We start from the raw sequence: 15,407 nt of genomic DNA, 5'->3' as shown, positions 1-15,407 counted from the left end.
ATTCTATATCCACTTTTCTCAGGAAAACTGTACCAATACCGTCTTCACTGGTAACATAGTCAATGCCTTATGGTAAAGTCTGATGTTCTGCCTTTCAACTGAAGGCTTTCTGATTCTTTCCATTCATTCAGATGCAGTCCCCAGTTTGCCTGGGTTTTTGCTTGCTTGGTATATATCTTCATCAATTAAATCAAAGGTCATCTCTTTATAAGCACTTTCATGAACAAAGTTTGCCACTTCTGCACTGGCAAATGCCTGAAGGTCATTAATACTACTCAAGGAAGATTCCACTCACAAATTAAATTTCCACAGATTTTAATGGGGATATACTGTAGAAGTGAAGACGCTGTTAAGCTCAGATTTAGACAGATGAGGTCACATTGAAATGGTGAGGGATCTGCTGCTCCAGCTGGATCCCTACAAATCTATGGAGCTTAATAGGATTCATCCCAGAATCCTCAAAGAGCTTGCAGATGTCATCACAAAATGTCTCTTGATGATTTTTGAGTGGTCTTAGGAATCCAGAGAGGTCCCAGCTGACTGGAAGCTGGCAAATGTTGTCTCACTTTTCAAGAAGGGCAATGAGGACCTGAGAACTACAGTCCTGTCAGTCTGACTTCAGTGCCTGGTAAAATTATGGAGATTATTCTGGAAGGTATTGAAAAACCCATGAAGGACAATGCTGTCATCTGTCACAGCCAGCACAGCTTATCATGACAGCAAAGTCCTCCTTATCAAACCTGACTTTCTTTCATGGGAAGGTAACCCACCTGGTTGATCAAGGGAAGCCAGTTGATATAATCTTTTTGAATTTCAGTAAAGCTTTTGTTACTGTCTCTCACAGAATCCTTTTGGACAAACTGTCCAGCACACAGCTGGATAAACACATCACATGGTGGGTGAGCAATTGGCTCACAGGTCAAGTACAAAGGGTGATAGTGAATGGGGTGACATCAGACTGGTGACCTGTAACTAGTAGTGGGGTTCCACAGGGCTCCATCTGGGCCCTGTGCTCTTCAATATCTTCATAAATGAATTTACAGGACTGGAAGGGATACTAAGCAAGTTTGCAGATGACACAAAACTAAGAGGAGGTGTTGACTCCCTCAAAGGCAGGGAGGCCCTGCAGAGAGACCTGGACAAATCAGAGGACTGGGCAATCACCAACCATATGAAGTTCAATAAGGGAAAGTTCTGGATTCTGCACCTGGGGTGGGGCAACCCCAGATGTATGAACAGGCTGGGAAATGAGAGGCTGGAGAACAGTGCCATGGAAAGGGACCTGGCAGTCCTAGTGGTTGAATCTGAGTCAGCAGTGCCCTGGCAGCCAGGAGGGCCAGCCGTGTCCTGGGGGGCATCAGGCACAGGGGAGAGGATTGTCCCACTCTGCTCTGCACTGGGGCAGCCTCACCTTGAATATAGTGTGCAGTTTTGGGTGCCACAATATAAGATACTAAGCTGTTAGAGACTGCCCAAAGGAGAGCAAGGAAGATGGTGAAGGGCCTTGAGGGGAAGCATATGGGGAGCAGCTGAGGTCACTTGGTTTGTTCAGCCTGGAGAAGAGGAGACTGATGGGAGAGCTCACTGCAGTTACAACTTCCTTGTGAGAGGAAGAGGCAGGCACTGATCTCTTCTCTGTGGTGACCAGTGACAGGACTGAGGACTGAGGGAATAGCCTGAAGTTGTGTCAGGCGAGGTTTAGGTTGGTGTTACAGTTTCAAAATCTTTCATGGGTTGTTTTTTTTTCCTGTGCCTTACCAACACCGTGGTTTGGGAGTTGGAGGCCAGGACAGATGGCTTGTGAAAGCCCAACCCCCCACACCTGCTCCCAGAGCCAGTTAAGTGTCTAAAGGCTAAACAAAGGGAATAGCTGATAGGTTTGCACTAACAACATGATGGCTGGGGAGAGGATTGGGAAAGGTGGGGGTGGGGACAGAGCTTTCTAGGTTTTGACACACTTCGTTTCTCCTGGCTGTGTGTGCCAGCCAGTTTTCTGGGCTGGTGGAAGCACTTGGACTGGGCTTCCCTGGCTCAGCCCCTGACTCCCCACGTCCTGTGCCGTTCTTCGGAGAGAACAGTTGCTGCTACCTGGATTTGCTACAGACTCCTTGAGGGCTGCACCATCTGCAGAGGAGTTGCTACCCACCCCACAACGTTTTCAGACAAAGCAAAGTAGGAGAGGGTATTTACGCTGCCCACAGGAAAGGTTTCAGCCCATCCCCTGTGGCCGCCATTCTCACACGAGTTTTCAGAACCAGCACCTTTCGATACCCCAGTCTTTGCCTCACTGAAGCCCATGAGTGACTTTCAGGGCCGCTGCTTCCTGAGGCGCGGCATCGCCTCCAGCTCTCTGTGAATGTAACTGCACTGGAGGAGCAGAGATAGGACCTGATTTGTTTGAACGTTTTGGTTACAGTGTTGCTGTTTGTTCTGAGGTTTTTTTTTTCTTTTGGTTATTTATATATATATTTGTAGTAAAGAACTTTTATCCTTTTTCTCTGCAGTTTCTGATTAAAGTGTCTTAATGTCGAAGGTTGTGGTGGTTTCTGGGGAGAGGTCCCCCCATTATCCTAGTCCGGAAGGGTTCCTCACTTTCCTTGATAGACATCTTGATTTTCTTTCATAGAGACAGATACCAGAAAAAGGTTTTTTACCCAGAGGCTGGTTGGGCACTGGAATAGGCTCCCAGGGGCACAGTGGTCACAGCACCAGATGTGACAGAGTTCAGGAAGTGTTTGGATGATGCTCTTGGGCACAGGGTGTGACTTTTGGGCATGGTCCTGTGCAGGAATAAGAGTTGGACTCAATGATCCTTTTGAGTCCCTTCCAACTTGGCCTAGTCTGTGATTCTGTGATTTTGTCCAAGTCTATACTGTGTGTTCTATGCAACTCGGTTTTATCTCCTCAGTTCCCTTTCCCTGCTGTTGTTATTGGCACCTGCTGACAGTATCCTTCAAAGCAGATACATATCTTTGCATCAGTTCTGTATGTTCTCAGATATGATGTAAAAGGAATGTCTATGTTCCTACTATTATCACTTAAAGTGCAAATCAACCAAATCAAAAAAATTGTCAAACTGGCTGCATAATGTAAACTGTACAATAAAACAAAAACTATCACTTCATTACATACATGAACAACTTAAGTAATCTATTTATCTTTAGATGAACCAGAGACAACATTAGGATTTATGATAGACTGTACTAACTAAGCAAACAGCAGTTAAATATGTTTTGCTCTGCCTAGTATTCTTCTAAAACTCCCATATGGCATTAAGAATAGTGATCCTGTGAAAGAAGGTGAAACATTTCAGAATGATTCCATATATTAACCGTGAGGATCTTCCTATGAATACACTATAGGCTGAAGTCTCTCCAATCGTAGAATTGGTAATTACATTTAGCAATCAAAATAACTTGCCCAGAAAAATTACACTGTTTAAAAGATACAATGCAAATGACACTCCCAACTAAATTTTGAAATAACATAAATCAAAGAACAACAACTACACCAAGATACATAGGTTGTAACTAGCTAGTTTTTTGTTTGCTTGTTTGTTTTACAGTAGACAAAATACTGCAACAGTTTCTTCAGAGACAGTAGCAAGAACCTGAAAAGAGAGTATACAGGACTCAGACACTGAAAGAAGTTTTGAGTAATATCTTTTGATCCTGGAAACAGAAAATAATAATCAAACTGACTTGGCCAATTTAATAAATAAATAAATAAATGAAAAGTGCTACAAAAATACCATTTATAGGAAAAGATCATCAACACAAAAAAATGAGGGGGAGACAAGTTTTTTTAAAAGCAATGCTTATTGGCATGCCTAGTTTAGCCCAACTGAATCCATAAATACTCAATGCTTCAGGCATGTACAGAATCATCACAAAAAAGTAACTCCAAACACTGTATCTGTAACCTACTGCTCAAACGAGAAGCAGGAATACAGTTAAGAATTATTCAAACTATGCATAATAGCATTATCTCTGAGATTAGCTCTTTTGGTTAAAACGTGGTTATAATAGTGCCAACGTCATGGGTTCAATCCCCTGGGTGGGCCATTGACTTAAGAGTTGGACTCGATGATCTTTCTGAGTCCTTTCCAACTCAGAACAGTCTGTGATTCTGTGAAATCTCTGCTACACGTCATGTTCTCAGCCAAAAGCAGCAGAGGCAGAACACATGAACTCCACCACCTTACCACAATAATGCGGCATAGGTTAATTTGGAGAGTAGCTACTGTAATTAGTAAAAGGTGAAAACTCCCTTTAAAGAGAAGCACAAATCCCTCTGAAAGAGAGCAATTTCACTGTTGCAAACATTAGCTCAGTAAATCTTTGCATTAATTTTCTAGTGGTGTGATCTTTCAAATACTTCAAAGTAAAATACAGCAGAAAAATATTACTTTGGAGGTTTTGATTGTTGCCCACCACACTGCAGTCGTAGCTCAACTATTAAGAAATCAATATTCTATGATTCTCTAACAAAACAGTGTGAAAATTCTGAATGAACTCTCCACCTCAAAGTATACAGAATCATTTAGTCTGTCATTTAATCATTAAGACCTGCTGTCATACAGTTTATTTCACCCCTTGGCAAAATACCACATCACCACGTGACTAATGGAGAAAACGCATGGACTGCAAAGTGTTTTAAACACCAACACTCAACAGATTCCAGCTGCCAAGTTCACATGAATACTCCTATCATTAGAGTTCAGAGGTTTTATCACACATTAAGTGAAAATGAGAAGAAAAAAAAATCACACAAGACACAAATGCCAGCTGTTGGTACAACTATTCATCTGAACAAATATAAAGAATTACACAGTTAAAGAGAACTGGAAAACCCTGAAATCAGGGATTTCTCTAAGTTCTGTTTGAATCTTGAGGTTCTTTCATCAAACAGAAAGCAGTGGTTTTTACATGAGTATATCTACAAAAGATTTTGCCTACTATTAACAACTGAAAGAAAAAAGCGCCACCATAGCATACAGTGGCCAGTTGACACTTCTTGACATTATAGTTGCTGGAGACCATTATGCCCACAGGCATCTAGACACCTTCCTTTTTCTCAGTTACAGATCATGTTTTGTGTTATACAATTCAGCAGCTCCTGATGAACTTTGTTGAAATCAGTTACTAGAAGACAAAATGATTAAGCTTGCCTTGAGCTTGAAAGAGACTTGATTGCAACGGTTTTTGTTAGTAATTTCACACAGAACAGAAGGGTCTAAAAAAGTACAAATGCATTTCTTCTTTTTTCAAGGACTCATTACCAGTAGCCAAATACAGGCCTTGCTCGACCTTAACGCATTCCAATCATCAGCTGGAAGAGACAAGGTAAGTTGAAAGGGAAAAGTCCACTGGAATTATATTTTAAGCTATGTTACTCAGCAGAACTGAGTCACAAGGTCTGGTCAAAGCACTGCTGTATCCACAATGTTCACTCTTGGACCCACAGAGCTGAGCTCTGCAGCTGCTCTTCACACACAAGATGAAGATTTGCGGAAATCCAGGAACAAAGGGAACAAATTACTCACTTTTTCAACCAGAAAAATCACATGGAACAGCAGTGACAAAACACTATCTTTTGCATTCAGCAGACAACAGAAGTACCTCTTTTGCATAAAAAGGGTACTTCATATTTGCTCCATTAATGGTTCCAGATCTTCTGCCCCTTATCTAATTAAAGGTCCCAAAATTAGGTATTTCAGTTAATGTTGACATGTTAATCAGTATTTATAAATTCACATGTGATTGGTTCAGCTGATCCTGCACAGCTTACTGAGAATGTACTCCACTGGTGTGAAAGGAAGAGTTCTAGAACAAGGGTTACACTGGGAAAGCTGAGACTGCCCAGAGACCAGCTAGGTAAATATTAATCCCAGTTGTGAAAACAGCTTAGTCAAAATGCATACTTCATTTTTCACTTCAAAACTCTGGTCACAAATTGCTCTCAACATTTGATTTCAGCTTATTCAATTCCAGACAAAGCTCGATTTCCTACAGGGCTTTAAATGCCCTGAAAACTTTGAAAACCCACACTAGTGTCTACCCCTCCCAAAGGAGAGCCCATTGTAGCTTAGGAAGCCCCATTGTCACAGTATTTTTGTCTCTGCTGTTCAGGGGCCTTCGCAAATTTCCTACCTTGCTCCTGTTTACTTGCCACACTTGCTGCTGAACTGCAGCAAGGCTGTTACTGCTCACCTTCCTATATGGAACACAAGAGGACAACCTCACCATGAGCTGTTTCAAAAATGTTCAATTACTAGTCAACACACAGGCCAAAACAAAAAAAAATTGATTTCAACCTCTCCAACGATAATATGGCAAAAATCCCATGATCTGTATTGATATTACACTGCTCTCCCTGCTGATGTTATCCAGGTTCTCTAATTAGCTGCAATCTCAATTTTGATTATCCAGTGCAGGAAGACACTGAAAAAAAGGTAATTTTTCTTTGGGGATTTCAATGCATATTTTAAAAGCATTCCTTTCCTTATCAGAAGGAAATGTAACACATGCATTATCAATCTGCTATTTTTATTTTCATCTGAAAGCCTCAAAATGTTTGCATCAACATACATATCTGCTGTATTAATCTTTGATGCAGGCAGGAAGCTGATGTCTAGCAGAGACCACCTTAAGGCACAACTCCTACTTGTTAATACTGACAATTTTACTGCAATAATGCTTGATAAAACAATACAAATTACTAGAACAGTGCTGGACTACTGTATATAAAAATTTCTGAACTCTTGACATAAAATAAAGCACTGTTTCAGCCTAAACAAGGTTTTCAGCTAAAAATCACAGTAGACAGACAATCCTTCTTACATACAAAAGGCAAACGTAACTGTGATAAATCCTTTTCCATATTTTATATCATTACCTGGTGTCTCTGTATGTGCTAGCAATAAAGCCAGGTATATTTTATAGTTTTTGTTTGGACTACTAATACTCTAGATCAATTAAGATTAGGATTAGATTAGATAATGTTTTGATTTATTGCCATTTTATAGCCAGTTCCATCTCCTTCTTTGTCCAATATGGCAAAATGATTGTTCCAAGAGAAATTACAGTAAATCGTATCAGCAACTGTATTAAATTTTGCAAGAATTACATTTCTTAAATTCCCTTTTAGCTTTGAGTGATAATCCTATTTATACCACCTTAATAAGGTCTAACAGGATAAGTGAAGCTTACTTGAATTTATACCTCTATCTAGTGTGTTTGTCTTGCAAGTTTCTGTCATTAAATACCTGCTAATTAATGGGAAGAACTTTCCAAAGGCACAGAGATTTCTTGTGTGTTTAAGTCTCAAAGACCTTCATAAAATTAAAAAAAAAAAAGAATAGAACATACACCTTCACATTTGTATCTAGACAACATGAAGCAAAAGTAAAAGAGAGCCTACCATCATTTCTTCTCTATGCTTCCTGTTTTTAAATCAGCAGGAGACAAGCCAAACCTAAAATGAGCCCGCAACAGGGAATAGAAAAAAAAAATCCCTGCAAGTTCCTATACTAATTTATATGATTAAACTGGCAGGCTAATCCATCAGCTTTCACATTTTCTGCAGTCATGCCACCAAGATACTTGAGTCAAAGAAAGCACCAGTGTATTTTCCATGCTAATTCCATGTAAAAATATCACAAAATCACACCACAGGTAGAGCTGGAAGGAGCCTCTGGATCCAACTACCTGCTAAAGCAGGATCACCTAGAGCAGGTTACACAGGAACTCATCCAGGTCGGTTTTGAATGTCTCCAGAGGAGGAGACTCCACAACCTCCCTGGGCAGACTGTTCTGTGCTCTGCCATTCTCAGTGTAAAAAATTTCTTCCTCATGTAAAGGTGAAATTTCTGGTGTCATTGCTCCTTGTCCTGTCACCTGAAAAGGGTGTGGCACTGTCCTCCTGGCACTTGCCCTTGAGATATTTATATGCCTTAATGAGATCCCCTCTCAGCCTTCTCTTCTCCAGTGTCTCGGTTTGAGGGGCAAAAACCAAAATGTTTACCCACAAGCGGAGGAGGGGGGTTTCCTCCACAATAATCACAACACTCTTTATCAAATTTAAGAAAAGGAACTTTAATCAGACAATGGATACAAGAAGGATAACTGTTCTTAACTTATATATATATATCTATCTCTCTCTGTAGGTATAGATATAACTGTAAACAGACCAGAGCAAAACCGCTTCCCCAACGCCACAGGAGAAAAAAACAGCAACCCCTACAACAACAACCCCCACACCAGCAAGTTTCCTCCGGGAGAAGAGTTATACTTATGAGGCAGTATCAGTGTCACAGCTCGGCTGCCTGCAGGGTGAGTTCCCAGTTGAATTCTGTCTCTCTGTCTCTTGTCCCATACGAAGAAGGAAAACTGGAAGTGGGGAACCGCCGCATGTCCTGGAAAGCAGCTGCAAACTTCTCTCTGCCAGGTCGCTACGCCAGCCAGGGCAGGCAGGCTGTGATGCGGCAAGTAGCGGTGAGACCGGAGCAGAGGAGAGGACCCCAGATGCAGGAACCAGAAGAACAACCGTGGCGAGGAGGAAAACAGCAGTTCTGCAAGAAGCCCCAGCAGTAGCCAGCAGCAGGAGCAGGAGAGAAAAGGACAGCTTCCCTCCTCGGCAGCACAACCCCCGTTCCTGCATTCCGCTGAGCTAAGAATGGAAAAATGTCCCCAGAAACAAGAGAAACAACCTGCCCCCACCTAAGCGATCAGCAGTTAACTACTTTTTGTTAACTACTGGCATGGGCAGTTAGTGGCAGGGGAGAGAATTTACTTAATAATTCCAAACTACAACATCCAGACTAAACAGGTCCAGCTCCTGCAGTCTCTCCTCATAAGAGAGATGCTCCAGACGCCTCATCATCTTCATGGCCCTTTACAGTGCTGTTATGGGTTTGGCCAGATGGGCCTAAATTTAGGTTTTAAAAGTTCAGCTAGGCCTGGGATTGTCAGCTGATTTGAGCTGGGCTGAGCTAGCTAACAGCTGACTTCTTCTAGCCAATAATATTGTATTCCATACCATACTACATCATCTCAAAAGGTGTAAAATTCAGTGTGTGGGAGTGGCTTAGTCTGTTCTGCTATGGCCGAGGTACAAGCCGGACGTGATCCAGCTTCTGTCTTGGAGCAGGCCTTGCTCCTGCCCCTGCTGCCTCTGCTTGCGTTTTGTTTGCATTCAGGGAAGTAGAAACATTTTTGTTGTTACTCTTTCTGTTTCTTGCTATGTGTCTCTTAGAGTACTTACAGATTTAGTGTAAGAGACTTTGCTTTGTATTAATTGGGGAGTGGGAAGTTATTCCTTGTTATATATATGTAACTTGTGTAAGTGTGTGTTATATTGTAGTTTTCTCCTAATTTTCTCTTTTCTGTATAAATACATGTAGTTAGTTTCAGCATAAACCTGGTTTGAGGGGTTTTTTTTGACTCTCCCTCTCTTTTTTCCCTTAGTTGGTTGAGGGGGGGAGGAATCCTTTTCACTCTGAACTGGACAGTTGGCGTTTTGCCACCTCAACCCCAGACAAGTACCCTCTCCAGCGGCTCCTTGTCTTTCTTGCATTGAGGAATCCAGAAATGAACACAGTACTCCAGATGAGGCCTTGCTAGGGTAGAATGGCAGGATCACCTCCCTTGACCTGCTGGCCACACTTTTTCAGTGCACCCCAGAATGCCATTGGCCCCCCAGGCCCTCCACAGTACCCTCTCCAGTAGCTCCTTGTGTTTGTTGTACTGAGGAATCCAGAAATGGACACAGTACTCCAGATGAGGCCTTGCTAGGGTAGAATGGCAGGATCACCTCCCTTGACCTGCTGGCCACATTTTTTCAGTGCACCCCAGGATGCCATTGGCCACCCAGGCCACAGGGGCACACTGCTGGGGCATGGCCAACCTGTCACCCACCATGACTCCCAGGTCCTTCTCAGCAGAGCTGCTCTCTAGTAGGTCAGCTCTCATCCTGTATTATTTGGGGTTATTCCCCACCCAGGTGCAGGACATTACACTTGCCCTTATGGAACCTAATTAGGTTTCTTTCCGCTCAACTCTTCAGCCTACCAAGGTCCTGCTCAATGGCAGCACAGCCATTTCCCCCAGTTTTGTATCATCAGGAAACCTGCTCAGTGCGCATTCAATCCCTTTGTCCACGTCATTGATAAACAAGGTAAGACCCAGTACTGATCCCTGGGGAACACCACTGACTACAGGCCTCCAATGAGATTCCACTTCACTGATCATAACCCTCTGAGCTCTACCCTTCAGCCAGTTCTTGATCCAATTCATTGTCCATTCATCTAACCTGCACTTCCCAAGCTTACCTATGACAGCTAGGTAAGGTAAGTACATGCATAATTACATACCCCAGTGCCTGGGAAGGTTATGGAACAGATTACCTTAAGCGTCATCACACAACACATACAGGACAACCAAGGCATCAGGCCCAGCCAGTAGTATTTATTCAGACAGGCCTGACCAACCTAATCTTTCATGACCAGGTGACACACCCACCTAGTGGATGAGGGAAAGGCTGTGGATATAGTCTACCTGGACTTCAGCAAAACCTTTCATATTTTCTCCCACAGCATTCTACTGCAGAAACAGGCAGCCCATGGCTTGGACAGGTGCCTGTTTGCTGGGTAAAAAAACAGCTCAATGGTTGGGCCCAGAAAGTGGCAGTGAATGCTGCTGATATCTCAGGGGTCATAAATAGTTATCAATTCACCCAGAGAGTTACAGAGAATGAGAAGAGGGTCATGAAACAGAGTCCTGCCTTATCCGTGAAACAGATCTCACAGCCTCAAGGGAAGGCTGAATGACCACCTGGGCTTCTATACCCTGTGAGAGAGTCTGGGAATTACAGTTAGAAGCCAGGGGGTGAGGGTTTAGTAACGAATATTCATACCATTGCATCATCACAAGGGGACACCCTTACACCCTGTGTGGGGGCCTCAAGAGAGGGTTTTGCCATGAGTCAGAGCTGCTCCATGAGTCCCAGCGGTTGCAGGAGCAGCCCCACAAGTCCCAGACACTACCAGAGCTTCAAACTTTACCCCTGTCATGATTTTATATTAAGAGTGTTATTCCGTAAACTGTTCATGTGAGCCTTTCACGACACTGGCAGTTGCTGGCAGTGGGTAACATTCTCCAATAAAGTGGGAAGATCCACTAACAGGTCTCCCTTGTACTGTTGGCTTAGCTTCCTGAAAACAGCAGTTGAATTACCCTCCATTCCAGCAGGACTGTTCAGTGAAGGGTCCCTATAATGGGAGGCTGATAGACTCGTCAGGCACAAGGATCTCAGCTTTCCTGGAGCACTGACAGACAAATCAAACACTATGGGTTGAGGAAATCTCTCCTTTTCACACAACAGCCTGCACATCAGACCCACAAGAATATAATACCTTTGCTGACACTGAGGCCATCCAGGTATGTAGGGGCAGAATCCACTTCTATTTCTGCAGTGACAGAGGAGTCCCAATAGCTGGCTGTACTGGCAGCTGAAGTGAGCTTGACTGGGAAGAAGTGGCAAAAACAACCCCATCATGACTGATCCAGAGGCCATGTGCATCCTTGGCATAGATTACCTTGAGAGTAGGTATTTCAAAGACTTCTGCTGCAGTTTTAGTCAAACGGGAAAGATTTTTGACAATTTTTTTCATATCATCATGTGGTTTCATAGCACAGAGGACTGCTCCCCCTGCCCCATCCAAGCTGACCAGGGGAGGGACTGTCCCTGGCACTGGTAACTCGACAGGCACCAGCATCATGCCAGGACAACTTGGCACTGCCATCGTCATCCCATGTGATTTATTTTTTATAGCAGAATCCACACTAATGCCTTGGCACCATAGGACTTTGTTTTCTTTCGATGAAACATCCTTCCACGTTTTGCTTTTAACAGAGCGGGGGAAGGGAGTAGCCAGGTACCATTTTTTCTGCCATTATTTGCTTTTTTTTATTTTTAGTAAAATTGTTATTGTTGTTTTCCTTCTTCAATCAGATTCCTTGTAATTTGTAATCTGTCAATACTTGAGGGGAGGGAAGTAAAAGAATTAATAAGGAGGGTTATCTCAGTAGAGGTCTCACCTCCTGAATATATTGTTGTTAAACCAAGACAACCCCAAAGGGCATCGCTGGGCTTTTGGGATAGCTGCTGTGAAGACAGAAGACACAAGACAGCCTGGTCCCTCAGAGGACCCCTTCTACTGTGGGACTGTTAAGGGTTCAATTGCCACTGCCAACAGTGCATCATCAGCAATACCACACCAGCCGAGATTCCATGAGTCCCATACATCAGATGATTTGTGAACTGGAGAGCTTTCCTAGGCACCGTGGGCTTTTAGAGGATGTACATCCCAGACTACATACAGTCAGATTGTAAGCCCTCTCTATCATGTGACATGAAAGAAGAATGATTTCAAATGAGGCCCTGAGAAACAGTAAGCCTTTGAACAGATCAAAGAGACTGCTCATGCAGTAGCCCTTGTCCAGGACAGGACAGGATGTAAAAGATGTGCTCTACACTGCAGGCAGGGAGAATGGCCCTTACTGGAGCCTCTGGCAAAAAGTACCTGGAGAGACCCAAGGATGACCTCTGGGGTTCTGGAGTCAGAGATACAAAGGATCTGAGGCCAACTACACCCCAATTGAAAATGAGATCTTAGCAGCTTATGAAAGGGTTTTGAGTCACCTCAGAAGTGACTGGCAGTAAAACATAGCTCCTTCTGGCACCCTGCCAGTGCTGGGATGGATATTCAAAAGAAAAATGCCTTCCACACATCATACCATTGATGCCACACACACTGATGGAGTAAGCAAATTGTTCTGATCACACAGCAACCTCAGACAGGAAATCCTAATCATTCAGAGATCTTGGAGATCACAAATTGACCTGAAGATGAAAATTTCAGACTATCCTCAGAAGATGAAGAGGAGCAGGTGACATGTGTTGAGAAGGCCCCACCATATACCCCTCTACCAGAAAATGAAAGGCAACATGCTCTCTTCACTGATGCCTCCTGCCATATCATAGGGACAAATAAAATTGCAAAGCTGCCATATGGAGCCCTACACAGCAAGTCACAGAAGCCATTGGGGGACACAGTGGATCAATTCAGATGGCAGAGCTTAAAGCCATCCAGCTGGCTTTAGATATTGCTGAACAAGTGAAGTGACCAACACTCTACACTGACTTGTGGATGGTGGCAGACGCTCTGTGGGAGCCAACAGAAAAAGGCCAGCTGGCAGTGCAGAGAGAAACCCACCTGGGCTGCTGAATTGTGGAAAGACATCATGGCCCAGGTACAGAAGTTGGCTATAGAAGTCCATCACGTAGATGCACACACACCCAAGAGTCGGGCTACTGAAAAACATCACAACTGACAGGCAGATTGAGCTGCTAAGATTAAAGTGTCACAAGGGAGAGTTATTCCTGGCTTGATGGGCCATGATGCCTCAGGTCCCCAGGGAAGAGATGCGACACACAGATGGGCTTGTGACCAAGGGGTGGATTTAACCAAGGACATATCTTCCAGATTATCCAAAACTGTGAAACATATGCTGTGATCAAGCAGGCCAAGCTGGTAAAGCCCCTCTGGGGCAATGGTCAAAATATACATATGGGGAGGCCTGGCAGATTAGTTACATCACACTCACACAAACCCACCAACACCAGCATTATGTGCTGGATGGCTGGAGACACACCCTGTGCCTCATGCCACTGCCCTGAACACCACCTTGAGCCTCGAAAAGCAAGTCCTGTGACAACATGGCACCCCAGAAAGAACTAAGGTGGCTAATGGGTTTCATTTCAAAAACAGCCTCACAACCATCCAGGTCAGAGAGCAGGTTATTGAGTGGGTGTATCATACTCCCTATAATGCACCAGACTCTGGGAAACATGAACAGCACAACAGACTTAAAAAACCACATTGAAAGCAATGGGCGGTGGGACCATCATACATAGGGATCTGAATGCTGCAAAAGCCACCTGGTTAGTTAATGCCCAAGGCTCTACCAATTCAGACAACCCTGTCAAATCAGAACCCTTACACACTGTAGACAGAGCTGAAGTCTCCATAGTGCCTATGAGAAACATGTTAGAAAAGACCTAACAAAGTTTGGATTAGTCCTGCCTCAAGGAAAGGAAAACCCATCCGTGGGATTGTTTTTGATAACGGATTTGGGTGTACTTGCTGGGTTATGCAGAAAGATGGGGAAACATGATGTGTACTTTAAAGGGACCTGATTTTGGGTGAGCACCACCTGTAATACTGAATTGCAGATATAATACTGGTTGCTGAACAACACTACCATTGTATACAGTACACACCATGGCCTAAAGGGACTCAACAAAACATCCTGGGGGAATGGTCAGTGATTACAGAAATGTGCATGTATATATATACACACGCACACATATATAGTTGAAAGCTGTAAATCTGGACATGATGTGGATGGCATTGAATAATGAGTGGACAATGTTATGGTAACGAGTCAGGGGGTGAGGCTTTAGCAACTAATACTCATATCACCACAAGGAGCCACTCTTCCACCCAGTGTGGGCAGTTCAAAGGAGGGTTTTGCCATGAGTTGGAGCTACTCTGTGAGTCCCAGAAACTGCATAAGCAGCTCCATGAGTCCCAGTCACTGCCAGAGCTACTGCAGCAGACCCAGGGTAACAGTTCCCTAAACTGTTCCCAGGCCCTGTCAGGTCCCAGCAGGTTTTCCCTTGTCCCAGTTTTTCATTGGTTTCGGGCTAGCAGGCAGGCCTCTCAGCCAGTTTGTCTTGGCCTAGGGAAACCACACAGCTGTGGTCATTTTGTGTCTTGTTTTTGCCTTGGGGGTTGAGAGCTAGCAAATGATTCCTGCCTTTGTTGGTTGAAACGGTTTTCCTTTGTGTCTTTGTAGTTACTTCTACTTCCTTTAGTAAGTTGTTATTTTTTACTTACATCTCTTCATATTGTCCTTCATTATTGGAGGAAGCTGGGAGAGGTTGAAACAAAAAGGAGGGGTGTTATTTTAGAATTCTGTTTTGGTTTATCCAATACACAAGGATCTTTCTGCTGAGTCAGTGGTTCCTGCTGGGTCTCTTGTCACCTGGCTGGTACCACAGGTCCCCATGCAGTTTGTAATGCAAGGAATCAGTGCGAGTTCACGGTGTCTTGCCTCAGGCTCCCGTGAGCCCAAGCTCAGTCTGCAGTTGTACACTGAGACAACTGGGCAAAAGGTAATTCCTGCAGGGGAAGGTTGCAATCACCAACTCATGGACCACCAAATTAAGAAACTCACCAATTCAAAAAGCAGAGAAACACTGAACATACAGACTAAGTTGCATAAGACACAAGAGAATCATTTAACTAACAGAAGGTAAAATGCTAATTAATAAGAGAACTA

The 15,407-nt window shown here is 43.6% G+C and overlaps 1 protein-coding gene across 2 annotated transcripts in view; it reads right to left on the bottom strand.

The window, feature by feature from the left end:
* Positions 1 to 15,407, bottom strand: part of MAST4 (microtubule associated serine/threonine kinase family member 4) — a 301,151-nt gene that overhangs the window by 165,242 nt on the left and 120,502 nt on the right. The gene's annotated exons all lie outside the window — the stretch shown is intronic.

Source organism: Pithys albifrons, chromosome Z (assembly GCF_047495875.1).
Source record: "Pithys albifrons albifrons isolate INPA30051 chromosome Z, PitAlb_v1, whole genome shotgun sequence".
In the NCBI taxonomy this organism is placed as follows: Eukaryota; Metazoa; Chordata; class Aves; order Passeriformes; family Thamnophilidae; genus Pithys; species Pithys albifrons.
This window is presented reverse-complemented; position numbering and strand designations above follow the sequence as displayed.